Source organism: Prosopis cineraria, unplaced genomic scaffold (genome assembly GCF_029017545.1).
Source record: "Prosopis cineraria cultivar Desert tree isolate PC_DT_omini unplaced genomic scaffold, ASM2901754v1 PC14, whole genome shotgun sequence".
In the NCBI taxonomy this organism is placed as follows: domain Eukaryota; kingdom Viridiplantae; phylum Streptophyta; class Magnoliopsida; order Fabales; family Fabaceae; genus Prosopis; species Prosopis cineraria.
In genome coordinates, this window is record NW_026555345.1 from 23401064 (window position 1) to 23421112 (window position 20049).

Here is a 20049-nt window from a genome sequence, read left to right on the forward strand (position 1 = left end):
TTTTTGCATTTGTAATTTTGCATGTGAACATAAATATGTGTATAATAAATAAAGTAATTAATAATTAATTACAGTGTGTGTATCAGCAAGATTTGGGTCAAACAAGAGAGGCTAATCTCTTGTAATATGGTGAACTAAAGTTTGAGTTCCTATTAAAAGAGTTACTTATATTTAATCCCTTACTGTATCTTGAATAGAATTGTCGAAAATATTTGTGAGCAATAGAAATTATAGCGTGTGTATAGTAATTTTTATGTTGTGCAAAGGCATGATTGTGTTCAGCAACTTGGTGTACTAATTTTTTACCATAATTTTGTGCTGAATGATGGGTAATTAATTAATTAGCAAGCTGAATAGATTGTGGCTGGAAACATGCATAATTGTCAGAGCGCACCCTTTGTCCGAGAGCTAAAATAGGTGATTGTCACAATCTTTTAAATTCTTAACTAACAAAAATTTGAGATATATAATATTTTATTATTTGTGCTGCTAGCCTGTTATTGTGTAACATTATTTCTGTTTATCAATACAAAAACAATTTCATTTTTCTTTTGTATATTATCATTTTTTCTACAATATCTAAAATTAAAATAACTTATTATTATTTATTTTAAATTTTAATTCATTTGCACAAATATCTTTTTTTTAATTGGAAGATATTTTCTAAGGTAAATGAACAAATTGATTCCTAAATTATAAGTTTAAGAATGTCTCAAACTCTAAATTTATTTTTGATATAATGTTCTCCATTAATGTTTTAAAACGATGAAATTTAGCCTCTATTACTAATAAAGATTGACTTTAATAGTTGGTTAATCAGAAAAAAATGAAAAATGATATCGAAAATTATAAAAAATGATTAATAAAATTCTCTTGATCTTTATGTATAATTTTTTGGATCATTATATGTAATTTTTCAATCTTTTACAATAATTTTTGGCTTTTTATAATTTTAAAGCCTTTTTTTTTTACCTTCTCTTCAACTAATAATCAAAGTTAATTTTTATTAATGATATAAGTTAATTTACATAATTTTTAAAATTTAAAAAATATTATATAAAAAATAAGTTTAAAATTGCAAGCATTCATGAACAAATTTGCGCTCTTACCCTGTATTCTAACTGTCTCTCTCATTTTTGTATACTCTTGTAATATGTGTTAAAATAAAAAAGAAAGATATTTTTTTAGTTTTATTGTATTTTTTTTTTGGCCCTTTTGACTTAAATAAGATGTGACGCATTTTGCTAAAAAAAAAAAAAAAGGATGTGACGCCTTGCTTTATGGCCCCAATGATTTAAAGGAGTGGAGATTGTGGGCTTCTTTTTATCACTTTAATTTCCCTTTTTCTAGGTACATGATATGCGCATAATTTTAATAAATAAAAAAATTTGAGAGAAAATATTGGAAATTTCTGTTAATGCTTCCACTTTGTGGCTCAAAGTTAATTGGTGAAATGAAAAGTTGAAAGAATGTAGAAGATTAGACTTCGGATTTTTAAAAGGTCAAATGGTCACAGAATCACACAGTTCTTCAACAGCATAAATAATTTCAGACAAAAAAAAGATAATAAATATATGGGAAAGATGGGAAAGTACATTGAGTACCAATTTGAAATTAATTATGGTAAAACTTTATGAAACATGGGCTAATTCAAAAAAAGAAAAAAAGAAAATTAAATCACGTGAATTGGATTTGACGAAAAAATGTTCTAGGAACCTAGCAATTTGATAAATTTCAGAAAGTTATAATTATATTTTATAAATCGTGATATGAATCTTTTAGAACAGGGCAATTAAATAATTAACATTTTTAAAATACTCTAACTTACTTTTTTTCCACTTTTAAATGTTTTAAAATAACTTTAAAATTAAAAGCAGGGAAGTAATATAATATAATTAAATTAAAATAAGGTGATTTGGGGTTGTAGTCTTTATGTGTATTAAAATATTGACCATGCTGCAACTAAAGCATTATTTATTCAAAGCTTTGAATGGCTGTAACTGTAAATATAATTTATCGTATTAAATAATTCATAAATGAGTCACCTTTTTTGGCAGTTCGTGGAAATAAAAAAAGAGGGGTTGGGTTTAAATGGAGTATATGCTATATACAAATAAAATTTAATTAAACATATGCTACCAAACCTTCTATAAACGTACATGGATTAATTAATTCATTCATCACATGATTTAGCACCTAATAAATAAATTAGCCACTGTTTGATTGGAACTTGGTTATCATTTATAATATATCCATTGTACCATGTACGTCAGTATTGGTAATGAAGAAGTTCATTTGTATATTGTTCTTTTGAACTTTACCTTTTGTCTTGAATCTTAATAAACTCTCTCCACTAGATTTTTCATTTAATGATCACTCATTACATGCATGCATGTATATATATATGCATGATGATGGATGGATGGATGGATGCAGCCAAAATAAATGTGATGTTTATTAGATATTTGATATATTTAAATTCAAAAATTATAAGAACACACCATGTTTGACTTTATGGTTTACAAGATGGATATATGATCATAGATATTGCCCTGTTCATTAATTTTATATGAAAATAGAATAAATTTTTAATTTTATCATTATTTAAATAAAATATTTTTAAATTTGTGTTATTTTCCCTCTCATAATTAACTTATTTATATAAGGATAATCTTTAAAAAATATAATTAATGTCCTATCAAATATTTTATACTGAGGATTAAAATATTATTTTATGATATCCTATAATAAAGACAAAAGAGGGTATATTATAACATTTTTATTAAAAATATTTTAAAACTAAAATGCTGCCTATGTCTTGGTTCCTGGACAAAATTCAAAATTAGCGAGCAATTATGCGCTTTTTTTAATAGAAAAATAGTGTCTATATAGCCAGAAAACAAATGCGACAAGAAATGGAGATTAAATTAATTAATCAAAATAACTGTTTTTAAAAATGAAATAAGCTTTAAAAAAAAAAACTTGGCCAAATTTGCATTATAGACACACCTCATGAAGCATAAATCTTAACTCAATTGCTGGTGTGAGTAACTTGTTAATAAATAATTTGCAAATATATTTTCACATACTATTTCAATCATGAATTTTACACTAATCTAAAAAGCTCTTGTAAGCCAATAACCAAAACTTTTTTTCAATAAAAAATGGAAAGAAACTCGTATTAAAAACTAAAAATATAGTAGTAACATAATATATTTGTGTATAATAAAAATGAAAATTCATTAAAAAGAGGAAAAAAACCAAAGTTACTATAATTTAAAGGAAAAACTTACATGCCTATTGTTATATACCTAAGTACTTGTTTTCAATCAAAGCAATTTTCATGTTATTTACTTTATTATATTATTAATACATTAAAATTCATTTGTTTTGAATTGATTGGTTAAAAGTATATTAATTATACAAGGCCAAGTATTTAAATCTTTTCCTGATTTAAATTTAACAACAATCTTATTATAATAAGTTTTCCTTTCATATATATGAATGAGTTGAAGTTTAAAAACATAATTTTACTTTTGAACTATAGGTATAAGAACATTCGTGACCATAAACTTATCTTTTACACATTGTTTTCCTTTAATATTTCAAAATGATGTAATGTTGCCACCACCATTTAAAAAAAAATTAACCATTAGTTGATTAAAAAAATTATAAAAAATCACTAAGGAAATTACAAATATGTGCAATATAAAAGAAGGAAAACTATAACTTTATGTCCATATATTTTATTCATTTTTTGCTATTAGTTCTTATATTTTTTTGTATTTTTGGTCCTTACACTTTCATTTTTATCATTTTAAGTCACTGCATGGTGCTCATGGAGGGACTTAAAACAATAAAAAATAAAAGTGTAAGGATCATAAACACTGAAAAAATATACAAGAACCAATAGCACAGTGCATAGACATAAAATTATGTTTTTCCATAAAAGAATTTTTGTTGGTCATTGTTTATAATTTTTTACAGTTTTTTCTGCAATTTTCTAATAAGCTAACAGTTAAAGTTAATAATTATTAACACTTGAAACAACATTGCACCATTTTTTAATGTTGATGGGAAATATTATACAAAAAATGATTTTAAAGTCTAAAATGCTTCTAAACACCTACTTCCTCTGTTCCTATATACAAAATGCTTTTTAAGCAAATCAAGCATACTAATAAAAATTAGTTATCTAATTAAAAATACATGACCATTTTAATTTTATCCTAATTATTATAAATAAAAAATAAATATATTTTTTAAAGTAAATTAATGAGAGTATTTATTTTTTTTCTAATATAATAAGGATATAACAATCAATTCATTAAAAATATATATTAATAATATCTTATATTTAGAAATTAAAAAAAAGTTCTTTATAGGATGGAGGGGTATAGTTTAATGGACACATTTGCCATTTAAAAATAAGGTGGATCTTCTAGTGGCCCAACAAAAGTTGAATGTTTTGTACTTCATGACATTTAAGAAATGGGTTATATATTGAGAGGCTTTTGGTTTAAATAGTTGAGGGAGTTTAATCAATTTATTTTAAAATTTTGACTTTGAGTTTTGAAATTTGCATTTATGTTAAACAAAAAAATGTCAAAGGTATTTTTAAATTGTCCACGAGACTACCATTAATAATAATAATCTCACACATAACAAAAGTTTGGATTAATCTCGTGAGTGATGGTACAATACTACCTGATTTATAGACACCACGCAACAGAATTAAAAGGGAGAAAAAACGAAATGAGTCGTGTTTTACATTGATAGTGAATCGTGTCGGTTGTTATGAGCTTTGCTTTTAACATTCTATACTGGTGGGGGTGTGTATTAATTTTGATGCAATAAATAACCATAAATGTACCTTAAAGTTTACATTTTTAAACTTGATATCAGCAAAAATTAAAATTAAGAAGGGATAATTTTGGGATTATGATATTACCAGTGGGGTGGTATCGCTGGGTGGAAAATTTGTGTCCACCAGAGAACACTTTGACTGACTGAGTAATATTCGATCTGACCAAAGCCATTAATTTTCTTATTTTTGACCAAAGGCACTCATGGGTGAGCACTTAGCATAGCATAGCATAGCATAGCGTAGCATCCTTTTCACAATGCGAATGCTATCGGATCCACTTTTGGTTCCATGTTGGAGCAAACCAACGGCCAGGATGTGATTTGGTAATCAACGGCTGTGATGTCGTCGTCGAGGGCGCTCTCCGTACGGCTCAGGGGACGAGGTGTGACTTGGCGACTAGGAGTCGGTGTAGCAAGTCCGCACATCATTATTGCTGCTGTCAGGGGGGGACAGCCCCATGACCGGCTGTACCCGGTGGTCAAAATTTTAAAATTTGATAAACAATTAAAATAATAATAATAAAATTTTCTCAAATTATATAAATAATAAAATAATCTTTTAAACTTTCATAATTTTACTGAAATTTTAAGTATTTTTTTAATCAATAAATTTTAAATTAAAAGGATAATTTTACCTTATAAATAGAGTTTGTCATTTTAAAAATTTTTTTAATAATAAAAATTATATTTTATAAATTATAATTTCTTGTCAACTCTCATAATTAACAAAACAAGAATTATCATTTCTTAAGGAAAATTTATAAGTGCGATTTATTTTTTAATTAATAAAAATTATATTAATAAATTGTAATTTATTGTTTAATTCTTAACATTTGTAAAATAAAAATTGTAATTTCTTAAATTAAAATTGTGATTGGAGTTGCAATTTTCAATAAGGATAAAATAATTTTTTCACTTTAAAATTCATTAACATGAAGGTACCTAAAAATTTCAATGAAAAGATGATATTTTAGAGATCAGATTATCATTTATATATTTTAAAATAAATTTTATTATATATTTAAATAATTTCAAAATTTAATTAAATAATAATAATAAAAAATATAAATAACTCTGTCTCCTTCATTGCATGGGTCCTACATACTCTAACGTATTTTCTGTCAAGAGAATATAATAAGATTAGACGATGTACGTGTAATGATTCTTAATATCTAATTTTAATCCAGTTTGTCTTTTCAATAATTTTTTCCATAATACTTTTTGCTAGTTTTCTTTCGCCCTGTTTCTTTTTCCGTATTAATTAATAAGAAAGTTCTCTCAGATAAAAGAGTATTCTTTTTGTTTTTAAACATAAACAGTTTTTAATTAATTCATACACTTTAAGAAAATTAATTAAAATTAATAATTAATAATTATTCTTGAAATCAAAATTTTGAACAAAAATATTCCTGTGACTAATCCTTCATTTTTTTTCTCTAATTTAGTGCTGCATGGTTGAATAAAGTGCAATTAAAAAAGTGGTAATAAATATCTTACGAAGAATTTTTGTGTTGTTTAGTACCGGAAGAGGAGGTAAGGAGGTGGAAAGTAGTTGGAGGAAATGGGGGGTGAGGTGGACAATCTTAGGCCACAAGTTGCACTTTTGAAGATTTGATGCAATTACTGTGTTTTTGGACTCTTCTATCACTCTTCCCTGCCCTATGGCTATCCCAGTTGTCGCCGACATCACTTTTTTTTATTTTCACTTTTCTTCTTTCTTTTTTGAAAATACCTTCCTGATTCAATTAATAATTTTATATGAAATTGGAAAAATTCCGTGCACAACACTCTTGCCATACAATTAGATGTCACAACATTCTTTATCTTTTTTTTTTTACCAACTCCTTTCATGGAATTAATTATCAAACTAGTTAAAGTATTAATTTAATAATTAAAAGTCAACATTATAATTGAATTAAGGTCAATTTAGTTATAAGTAAAACATTTTATTAAATCAATCAATGTGCTTGTTTGATAATTTACTAGTTTAATTAGGTTGACTTAAATTTCTATATTATATTAAATTATTATTGGTTAATAACAACTAAGTTTGAAATTATTACAAGATTCTTAACTAATATAAAATTGGAAAAGTTTTATGTCAAAGAGTCTTATCATATAATTAAATATCACAATATTCATTCACAATTTAGCATAACAAAATGTTTATAATTATATTTTTTGATTAGATTTTTTAAGCAAGATCAAACTTGCAATCTTCCATGTACTGAGGAGTTTATTTGTCATTTTGTTAAAAGGTCATTGACAAATGACAACCACGGGAACAAGTGTTTATATCCAGTATCCAATTATACATTGATCATAATTACTTCCTCTTGCCCTGTTTATGAGATTGATAGAAAAATATTTTTTATTCAGTTTATAAATTATAAATTATCATTAAATTTTTTAAAAATTTTTATTTATTAATGAAATATTGGTGAAAGAAAATAAGTTATTAAAGTATTGAATAGAGTAAAGTTAAAAAATTATTTAATTTTTAAATATAGTTAATGAGTTTTATAAATTTCCTTAGTTAAACACTTACATATAAATTTTACTTTCATTACTCTATAACTTGCTGTCATATTTTTGTAAGTATTTTTTAAGTATGGAGGCATGTCACAGTCCTACTGAGCTCTCAGGATTCAACTCAACTAACCTTTCTTCTATAAAAATACTCACTACTATATTTTTTATTGTCTTTCCACTTAGGATAATTAATAAATATAAATAAATAATTATAAATAACTAGATATATTCTTATATAAAGTAGGAGGATAATATTTAAGTCATATAACAATGAATTTAATAACATGTACTCCCTCCGATCCTATTTATAAGTCATTTCTACCAACCTCATTAATACCAATACAATAAAAGTACAAGGAATAAAAATAAGTAAAATTTCAAACATGCTCCTATATAACAAATCTAAAAAGTAATGTCCTGTTACTTTTTCTCTCTCATGAAGGGTAATTTTAGAATACCTCTCAATATTACTAAAAAGACGCACCGTGACTTATAAATGGGACCAAATACACCTTCTAAAATTGGACTTATAAATGGAATCGGAGGGAGTAAGTCTCAAAAAAATTAGGCAAGTTCAGTTGCAAATTGATTTAAGAAATTGCGAGTGTGAGAATTTCAGTTTGGAATTAAGCATTTAAGTCTCATATATCACTTTTATGATTTGCAATTAAGAATCACATATTTATATTGGATAAAAAAAAAAGAATCGCATATTTATAATTATTTAAAATAATTTTTATAACTCACCTTCTAACAAGATTTTTTGAATTAAACTGTCATTGCATTTATTTTCTCAGTTCTTAAGTACTAGTATTATTCATCCAATGATGCATTGGGAGGTGATATGATAATTTAAACATTACATACCCGTGCATATAAGTATGGGTGAAATTTTGGAAAAATTGTAAAATTATTTAAAATTTAAATAAGATTAATTAGATGATACTTCATTTACATTTATAAGTTTCATTGGAACAAGTTTTATTATCATTGAAGTGATTCAACTGGGTTAGAAAATAATTTGCCTTTGATTAATTCTCAAGATTGAAGTCTTGGTTGAATAAGTTTTTGTTCTTCACTGTTTATTTTTTATTTAAGGTAAAATAATAATCTAACCCTTAAACCATATATCTAAAATTGAATAACATGAATCAATTAGTACTTTCGTTCCGCTCAAGCCTTTTGGAATATATAGAAAGCAAATGTAGATTAATATTCATTGAAGAAGATCACAGAGAATTGATATTACTTTTTTCTCCATCCAACAAATCCTAAATGACTTCAAACTCCCACCTACAACTAACTTCCTAAGTAAAGGAAGTGAAAGATTTACCAATAAATTTAATCTTCGTGGTAAATCCTTGAGGATTTAATTTAAAGGTCTCGAGCTTGACACCCAAAAAAAAAAAAAGTGAAAGATTTAAAACTAAATGGAACCTCCTCAAGCAGGTTGGATTCGACCCGACATCAATGGTTCAGCTATTATCAACAGGCTTGCTGCTTGTAAAGGCCTCATATATGACAATCAAGGGAATTGTTGAGGGCTTCTCCAAATATCTCAGATATCATTTAAGCATAACTATCGAAATCTTAAGTATCTTGAAGGGAATCAAGCTTTGTTGGAATGCTAAACTCACCAAAATTCACATTTACTTTGATTCTTTAGAAGTTTTATCGTTCATCCAACACAATTTTTGCAAGAATCACCCCCTTATGAGATCATTAACAAAATTAAAGATTTTGCCATCAAAGATTGTATTATCATGTTTGACCATCTATTTAAAGAAGTGAATAGACTTACCGATCTCCTTGCTCATCAAGCATCTAGAGACAACTTTGATATTGTTATTTACAATGACCCCTCTCAGGGTGTAGAGACCTAATAGTTTTTTATATAACCTGACTTTTTATTCCTTATACTGTTTTTCCATGGTCGCTCTATATTAAAAAAAAATGGTACTCTTATTTTTTGCCCCACCAAAACATGTTGCATCGTGTTTTAACAAGCATAAATAAACCTTAAACATAATATTTTATTTTATCCCATGTTACAACCACATAAACAACTTTCAAATTAAAGCTCATATGGAAACTATTACAACACTAAACTCACTCTTCTCTCAAAACCTGTGTTAGCTCAAACCCTCTTCTCTTCTCTCCTAATGTGAAGTGTGACAAAATAAAATTGTTTTTAGATTTTGTGTTAGTTATGACAAATTTGAATATGTGTATTTTCTTATTTACACTTTCGATCAAATAAAGTTTAAATTTTTATAACATTCATGATCAATATTTGCCCAGTACATGCATTTGTTTTAGATTGATGATTTTTGCACCATTTTTCAAAATTTATAAACAAACTACACTATAATGTATTACATGATATATATTTTTGCTTCTAACTCATTTACATGTAGCACAACATGTGAGACTTACAGCTCTTATTTAATAAACGTGGCCTTCATTATAGATTGGGGAGTTTTGCATAGTTTTTTTAAAATTGATGAATAAAATTATGCCGCACTTAAATTAAAAATGCCAGCATTTCCTTGCAAATACCTTTTTAAATATTTTTGCACTTTAACCTTGTAATATATTTTTGTATTGAGAGATTTTTTTTTTCCCCAATAAATATTGACGCAGCATTATTCTAAAAATATTTTTCAAATAAACAATTGATAGGCTAAACATCCTTGGATGAGCAACTGATATATTAAACAAGGTTTGTTAATGAGATATTTATTGGTTAAAAAGACAAAGACTTCCATACCCCATTAGTGGGCAATGTCGGATTGTTGTTAAAGTTGGGCACCATTAAACAATTTTGAATATATATGTATATATATATTTTATAAATTTATAATTTTTTTAAAATTGTCAACGGTTCGCTGTATCAATGATAACCCTACCTCCCTTATTGTGTGTGTGCATGGACTTATAATTATCTCTTTTTTTGTAAGAAAGTGTTAGGCTAGGGTAAAATTTGTAATATTTTTAAATTGTCAATTTCTCAAAACACTACTTTTGACATATAAATACATTTTCCATAGAAGTGAAAATAAATTTTAAGTATTTTATAGTGATTTTTTTAAAAATCAAATAATTCAAAATTTTTCTCTAATACCGATATAAGGTTGCATTCTGGATACCTACTCCACTGGCCAAGAAAGAAAAGAGTACTCAACTTTGCTGTTAAATGCAAAAAGGCCAAAAGAGATAATAATGTGTGTTGGGTATTGGGTCATCCTACGAGTCCGACCCATTTATCTGACGTGGCCCTATTCTTCAAAGGGGAAAAAATTTACAACTAGGACTAGTTTTATTTATCAATGAAAGCATATAAAAATTGTACTCTCTCTCTCAGTTTTAAATTATATGATATTTTTAAAAATTTTTTTTATTTTAAAATATAAGACACTTTGAATAGATTAATGTTTCATTAAATGCACCAATTTTAATATTAACATTTCTCTCTTTATAACTAATTTCCATTCATTCTCTTTTCAATACATTAAATGATAGGTAATTAGAGGTATATTTAAAAGTTTATATTTTTTATAAATATAATGTTGTCAAATGTATTTAATAAGGTTTATTGATATATGAGATTTTATTTAAAAGTGTCTTATAATTTAGAACAAAAAAATATTATTTATGATTTATGAAAAATATAGATAAATTTAAGAGAAAATATAATAGCATGTCATTGTATTTTAATTGAGTTTTATTTTTAGTCTCCTATAGTGTTATTTCATTATTCAATATTAACAGTCTCTTTAGTTTGATCTCCATGCAATATTAGTATCTATAATTTTAAAATTATACTTAACACATAAGGACCATGAGTAAGTTGTCATAGACGGAATTAATTTTGTTGATGTTTAATTAACTCTCATAACATATTTACTAATATATACTTAATTTTGTATTCATCTTCCAAATTCTGTTTAAGTAATACAAAAGGCTTTTTTTTTAAAAAAAAAAACCTCCTCACCTTTTAAACACACTTAAATTTTTTTTGAAAACACTTGATCAAGTTATTTCTATGTTGACACATTTTTTTTGATAAAGTATGTCAACATATTTTTATAACGCCACCAAAATAGTTAGTATAGTTATATTAAAATTAACTCCTTCAACACCAATTCATGATTTCTATCATTTCATGTGTATTTTTAAGAGGAAGAATACTAGTAAAGCCCCCTACAAAAAGATTAATAGCATCAAGGGCCAATGGATTATGAAATTCTTCTGTAAGCTCAAGGGTCTCAATTACAATTATTTTTTGGTTCAATTACTAAAATGCCCTCAATTTATATCAAATAAGACTTCACTGTCTCTAATGGATAAATAACCGCCATATCGGAGGCTAGATTGCTATTGTCATGGGTGGTTAACAATAGTCAACTCTAGAAAGTGGCCAAGTAAGGGTTTGAATTAGAGCCGGTAATTAGGGTAAGCTTATTTGAATTAGTCCCACAATATCTAGTTATATAAAATAGCCCATATAGGTAAGCCCCATCCTAACATCTTGAGCTTTCAAGTTTATTCGGACTAGCCCAAGTATTGGAATTGTTAAACATTATATGATTTTATTTGTTCTTTTTTGAGCCAATATCAATTTTTATCTAAAAAAAAGATTTTTCAAACAACACTACACTATGACACACATTTTTTTCCATCTCATTAAAATGAGACCAAACATTGAAAGAAAAATGAAAGCACATGAATTAATCTCTGGTGTTTATTTTTTAAAACATTTTCAAAAATATTTCAAACAAACAATTATTAGAACGTTAAAACTTTATTTAGGGTGAGAATGTATAGACTGAAAGTTTGGGAGAGGCTTTGTGAAAGCTAAGTAAAAGTTGAGGTAAAAGTTAATTTCATATTATTAATAATAAAAAAGTCACCCAAGTGGGTGTGGGACATATGGTAGTGGTTTGGGCCCCTTAAACATCATTTTAAGATTTGATTCTTAAATATGTGTATGAAAAATTTTTTTTAAAAGAAGACAACCCCTTAAATGGCTCTTAGATTCCTCGAAAGATTAGTCTCACAGCTATTGGCTATTTATAACATTCTAGTTTTTATTTAAGAAATGACTTATAGAAATTAGGGTTTAATTGAAGATTCGAAACTAGGTTTGACATTAATTTGTGGTTTAATTGAGAAATAAATTTTTGTTTAAGATTATTTAAGGTTAGTCACATGTTTAGGCATTTAATCATGGATTAAATTAGGTCTAGTATCATATAAGAGAGGTAATTAGGATCCTAAATAGATATTAGGTTAGATTGGGCCTAAAACTTTGGGCTTTCTAACATTGTCCTCCCATGGAGGAGTTTTGTACAAAGCTCAATTGCGTACAAACAACTACAAAGGGAGGAGACCATTTTAATTGCTTGTCTCCATGTTCGGACATAAATTACACTAGCATGATTGGGTGTGGATGAACAAAAATAAAATAGCTTTGTTCTGCATTTTTTAATTAGAATGTGAGGGAGGAGAGGTTTGGGTGTTCTTGGGTGATTTTCAACATCTTTGCTGGGGTTTCAACATTCCCAATGCTAAGGCATGAATTAAGGGTTTAAATAGCTTAATGAAAACTTTCTAATCTTCCTCTTACCCTTTAATGTTTTTTTAAGCAAGTTTAAATGATGTTGAGGTTAGGGTTTTCAAATTTGAGTTACCTTAGCCTTAAGTTCAAGTTTAAAGGGTGTTTTGAGGCTATATATGTGTGGTTTAAATAGTTTAGGTTAAGACTTTGGCTATGAGTTGCTTATATTCAAAAACTTAAACTTGGTAGAGGAATTTTGATGATGATTTCTAGACTATAGAGGTTAAATTCATGATAAGGGGTATAATGATAATTAATGAGGCTAAGTATGATGATCAAAGTGTATGGGATTGCCTTAAGTTAATGAGATTAATTAAGTTAACCTTATGATTAGTGCGTGATTAGTGTTTAAGTATCGTGATTAGTCATAATCAATGTTGTAGTAATGTTATTTAGCATTATGTGTTGTGTTGATTGTGGTGTTGATACCACAAAAGGTGATCACTCTTGTGTTTAGGGAACCTTGTTATTGAAGAGTAAAGGTAACCACTTCCTTACTGTTATAGTATGTGTTTTGTAGTTAATTATGTTTATTTTTGTTATTAAGTAAATGTGTTTGTAAACCTATGTGTTGAAATAAATATTAATTGTTGAGAAAATGTATTGTCAAGTGAGATTTGAATAATGCATGAAAATGTGTTTAGTTTAAAAAAGTGCACTTGAAAGTATGTTAAATTTACAAGCATATGACTTGTTGATGTATGGTTGAGAGTTGTATTTGTATCATTATTACCATGCAGTGTGCCCCTATTGGGCTTAGTAGACGGCATATGTGGCTTAGACTAATTTATCCTTGGTCGGGTGAGCTAGAACACTGAGTAAAGTGTATAAAAAAGATAAAATGTTGCCATACATTTTATGCTTGTAAATTGAAATATAATTGTATTGAAATGTGTTTTTTTTCTTGCCCACTTAGCAATTTGCATGATTGATTTCATTACATGCATTATAGCATTTTAGATTTAGTTATTGGGGCCTTTATATCTCATTCCCTATTGTTAACATTTTTATAAAAAAAAGGTTCAGCTGGAGAAGCACCGAGAGAGTTGTTGGTGTATATAGACACCTCTTCGCTTAATTGGCCACTTTTTGGTTGAATTATATGTTACTTCCTAACTTAAGGTGTAACATCCTAATTTTTTATATAATAAAGAAATTGTGGAATTTAGGTTTTGAGAAAAAAAATGATAATAATAGGAATTTATATTATTTGAGGTTATTTAGAAATGATATTATGGTTAGGTATTTAATTATAAATTTAAAAATTTAAATTTAAAACTACATAAGCAATATTTAGTTAAGATATAATATATAAATAATTTTTTTATGTATGTGTTAAGAAAAAAAAGAGAGAAGGTAGAAGGAACAAAAAAAAAGGGGGTGGAAGGTTGTTGTTTCTAAGTCCCACATTGGTTAGATGAGGGAAGAGAAGAGGTGCCTTCATGTATAAAAAGGAGGGGGTGTGTGCATTAGGAAGCATGAGAGGCTAAGATGCAATTTAGAGAAAATTACAACTTTTGGCCCAAAGGTTTGAATAATTAAATTCAAACCTATAGTTTTTTTTTAATATAATTTTGGGACTCACAATCCCATTTTTATATTATTTTTCTCTCTTCCTCTCACGTTGCTCGGCGTTTTCTCACAAGGGGGGATTATTTTCTTTTTCTTCAGGTATGTTCTAACTTTCTTGTTTAGATTAGCATTTAAAAATTTATTTAATTACAAAATTAATTTTATAGTTATTTTTTAAATAATATTAGCTTTCTAGTGATATGATTATTTTGTAGGATAGAGTAAATATTTTGATTAGGATTTTTCTATAGGATAGTTAATTTGATGATATGATGGATTAAAAATATAGGTTAAAACTCTTAGGGATATAATAATATTATAGAATATTTTCTTGAGTTGAAACTCATGTTTAAGAATTTTTGAGTTAAAATCTAGATTTATATGGTTGAATTTATGTGGAATCTGAGATGTAGGGATAAACCTATGATTATTAAATATTATTTAAGTATAAATAGGTGTTTTTGAGGTTATAGAAAGGTGATTTGAGGCTTCAGAATAATTTTAAAATTTAATTTATTTTTGGACGAATTTTTAGAATATAGAAGAATGAAATTGTGATACTAGAAGTGATTTGAGGATAAAAAAAATAGTTTATTAGGGTACGAGAATTTTAGAAAAGAATTTAGGAAGTTAAATGAGGCATAAATCTTAAATTAGTGTTAATATGGATTATAGATCTAAGACTTTCTAACTATTTAAATTAGAGTTATTTATTTTAATGTAAATTAATATATAGTATTGTGAAATAATTATGTAGATTATATTGACAAAGATAGTGGTGAAAAAGGAGTTGTGAAGGGGAACTTGTTATTCAAGACACAAGGTAACCATTATTAATGTGTTGTGATGAGTGTGTTTGTGAATGGTTATGTGTTGTTTTGTTGTTTGGAAAAATTATGAATTATTGAAAATAAATACTGTATATACTTGTTTGACATTATTGCCAAGTGGGTTAAAAATTTATTTTTTATTTATCATGATGAGATATTATTGTTCGGATATATTCCTGTTTGGATATTTGAACGATGCATGACTTGTCAGGGTATTTTAATGTATGGTGTTAATGGGAATTTCTATTCGGTTAATTATTACCACGTGGTAAGCCCTCATTGGACCCAATGAGTGGCGTGTCGCTTGGTCCAACTCACCTTTGGCCGGGTGATTTGGCGTCCGAGCATGGTGAAAGGAGGAGATAAGGTGCAGTCATGCAATTAAATACTTGTTCGATTTGTTTGAAAATATTGTTTGGTTAAATGTTTTGTGTGCCCACTTAGCAATCGCATGATTAGTTACATCCGCATGCATCATTACATATCAATTTTTGGTTACTGGGACTTTTAAGTCTCATTCCCCGTGGTTAATATTTTTACAGGAGCGAATCCGGCCGAGAAAGCACCAGAGGTGTAATTATGGTGTATGAGACACTATCTTTTACGTTGCCTCTTATTTTGGATTATACAATGTATCTTGTGCCAACTTAGGACATATCTTGTCTATGGAGCATGTAAACTCTAATCCTTTTTATTAAATGCATTTATATGTCCAAGAGGATTATGTCTGTCCCTTTTGATTCATGATCTAATTTGAATAACATGCTATGAGGATCATGTCTGTCTCTCATGGTTCTAATTGCTTTTTGAGATATTTTAAGACCTGTGGTATATTGTCTTGGATGTACCATGGTAGAAATTTTTCTACCATGATAAGGGTATGATGAGGGTTCAATGAAAAAAAAAAATAATTTATTGAATTAATGATTTGTGAAAAATCGGTTTGTAAATTTGAGGGTGTTACATAAGGCAATTTTGAATACAATAAGCATGTAAACTCTATATTTTGCTTGATCTTGCATGTAATAGCCATAAGACTTTTGTCTGCCCTCATGGCTAAAATGTAGACTTTATTTTTTGATTAACTTCACATATATTGCCATAAAGATTTTGTATGTTCCTCATGATCCTTATTGATTACTTAAAATACTTTTGATATGGTCTAACTTTAAGATGATGATTCATTAGTTATGAGTATACAATTATATTGGGTAGCTGTAATTCAACTATGGCTTTACTTCATATGTGATTAGATTGCATTTTGTCATATGATGTTTCATATAGTCGTGTTGTGATCAAGTTACATCATAGAGGGAATTTTGGTTACATAATGTTAACAAATTGTAAAAAGTGTTGTTTTTGCTTTCATAGTTTATTGTGCATTTATAGGCATGCACTTGTACCATGTAACATATTAAAAATTAATCCTCTTGTTAATTAGACCATTTAATGGTAAGTAAGATTATTGTGGTGTGTAGTCAAAGAGAACTAATGAGTGATTTGTGTTATGGTTTTGATCATAGATTTAGGTTTGAAGTAAATTGGGTGACTTGGACATCAAAAGAGGATAAAAATAAAGAAAGATATTTCTGTGTCATATAAAGTGGCGTATTGAACTAGAAAGATGTGAAGGAACCTCTCTGTGTGACATGCTACATGATCTACGATGAGAAACATAGGAGTTAGGAGAGGAAAATGAAGAGCACTTGCGTAGCTATGCTAAGGCTTGAAGAATTAAAGGTTTGGAAGTATTTTGGAACTCTTAAATGCAAGAGGTAAATTTCCTAAGTCCTCATCTTTCTTCTCTCTTATTTTTAAAAGTTTTGAGAGTTAAGGTTATTGATGAGAGTTGATTTTTAATCCATAGAGGCTATCAGTTCGAACATATTGATTTAAGTAGAGTTGATAAGGTATTCAAACATAGGATTTATAGGTTTACACATTTTGGTAATTATGGGCGCATTGATGGCCTAAAATGGACATTAATAGGGTTGATGGAGTTGTTTGGGAAGCCATTAATAATGTTTAGAAAGTTTGATAGAGCCCATAGGAGTTAGTGGCAATTAATAGACCCTATAGTTAGGCCTAAATGTTAGAAATGAGAATTTTGAAAATATTTCAAGTGTTGAAATAAGAGTTTAAATTGTGTAAATGGTGCTAATGATGAGTTTGGACATAGTTAATTATAGACTAATTGTTCGTGCACTTAATTAGCTTGAGAAGCAAGCTTTAGAAGCATTGATTTGAGAGGAAAATCTTTAACCTTTCAAAAGTTTGAGACAATTAAGGGAGATCTCTTATATGTAGTTGTTTATTAATTGAGTTATGTTTTTGAAAATGAAATGATAAATATGAATGACTAAATTGTATGAGTATAAAGTGTGTAAAATATGTGAAGTTTTAATTACCTCATTGTGGTTATAATTGATAATTGTGGATTTTGCATGTGTATATACGACAATTATGTGTTGAATTATGTAGTTGATCAGTTGATGAGATAATGATGTTGTTGTATTAACATATGAATGTAACATGCATGTGAAGTAGAGAATACGAGATTGTGATATTAGATTGAGAATAAAAGTGATATGTGTAAAATGAGAATATTTATAATGTTCACATGTGAAAACTTATGGTGTGAAAGAAATGAGATTGTATTTGTGTATGAGACATGTTAAATATGTGAGAATAAATTCATTTGCATGATCGTTTGGTGGGAGTTCACCTAAGAAAAGAAGTAGATAAATCCATGTGATATTTTGTGGTTGGATTCCAGTAAATGAAGGCTACCCTTATCCTATTATTTGTTGAGGGACTATCCTATAGTTTGTTAAGAGATTTAAACCTAGCTATCTCTACTTGTTTATTGAGGAGACTAGCTTAAGATTTATGACACTCTAGGGATTTGAGAATGGGGGAAGCCATGGTTTAAGGGTAAGTATAGTAACCTTTAGCCTAGTTGCTCCTTACAATTGGTGAGCTTGGGTAGTTCATTCATACAAGCAAAGCACTAATTGATTTATGGCCCATATTTCAGTTAGAGGAAATAAGAAAGGTATAAGGAGGAATTGATAATACATTCTTATCCGATGTGTCACATGGTTGTTAAGTTTATGACAAATCATAATAGTTGATTATACCATTATTATATGGTTGTTATTATTGTGGCAATGTGTATTATTATTATATTTGATTAGGCCATTGTCATAAGGTTGTTATTATTATGGCAATTTGTGTTGCGATATGATTTGTGGAAAATGAGAATAAGATGAATCTTTTAACTATGATATGTTTTATGTATGATTAAATATGTAAGAATATTTATCTCTCATACATGGTTATTGTCAATTAATATGCAATTACATAGGATATACGTACCTTAGTTACTGAGTGGTTGTACTCATTTATCTTTCTTAATATTTTATAGGCTTTAGCTCAGGTGCAGATAAGGAAAAAGCTTAAAAAGTTCAGGAATTTCAATATTCCTACTGTAAAGCTGCTTAGACTTATTTCTTTTGTGTAATTAGAGAATACTGCCAACTATAGAGCATTTTTTATGTACTTGTACTAAATAGATAATTATAATTGACCATGGTATTTTAGGTAATGTATATGTAAATTTGATCATTTTTGATAGAGCTAAAATACTAGCGTAAGTATAAGGATGATTTATACTGTTCGTTATACATGAATATTGATCAAATACAATATTAAGCCTTCCCCTCTGTTTTTGATATTAAGGGGTTGAGAAGTAAAAATAAGATTTTATTGTTATTGTATATGTGGTGTGTTATATAGGTGGTCTCAAATTTATTGAGTATGGTCTAAGTATTAAGGGTAACTTTTAACACATGTGTGGGGTTTTAGATACCTTTAAGTTGTGAAAAATTGAGAAAATGTGTTTGAATGTCCAACTTCTTTAATATCTCCCTTACCTAAAACACAATTAGCTACCGAATTTAAGGTAATAAAGGGTCTAACTCCAATAAGGATTACTAAGTTTTAATTTTATAGAATGAGATCTCAAGTTTTCATAACTTAAAATAGATTAAAATTACTTATTAAAATTTTAATCAGAGTAGAGTAATACTTCATAAGCATGTGATACCTTAGAGGAGTGAAATGATTTGAAAACAATTGAAAAATATTAAAGTCTAGAAAAATATTGTAGTGCATTACAACATGTGCACATGTGTCGTGGTGGCTCCTTTTTTGTGCTACGCATTGTGGCGTTTTGCACGTTATATGCAACATCCTAAGTTTTCAAATTAAAAATTTTTAGTATTTCTAAGGGCATTATGGTCAAATTAGATAAATTATTGATTAATGACATTATGAGAGAATAATATAGTTTTTGGATTATTGAACAGCCTTAGAAGAAGGTTAGGTCAAAGTTCGAGTGGGCCATGACACGGAGGAAGGTTTAAATTGATAAGGGACTCTCTATGCCATGTGACACATGTACCATGGCAGACATGTCAATGTGCCAAGTAGGGTTCCCTTAGCTATTTTAAACCTTTGAGATGTCAAAGGTTTATCTCTCAATATAAGCTTTTAAGCTTGCTTTTCAAATCTAAAGTAGTGGTGCTCAGACAATTAATCAAGTCCAACTTCAACTAACATTTGCTA

General features: G+C 27.7%; 1 long non-coding RNA gene across 1 annotated transcript; it reads left to right on the plus strand.

Moving 5' to 3' along the window:
• Positions 1–14405: 14405 nt before the first annotated feature.
• Positions 14406–16036, plus strand: LOC129292667 (uncharacterized). The gene is made up of 3 exons (XR_008588929.1): positions 14406–14689; positions 15348–15413; positions 15963–16036. It is a non-coding gene; the product is annotated as an uncharacterized LOC129292667 (long non-coding RNA).
• Positions 16037–20049: the final 4013 nt, after the last annotated feature.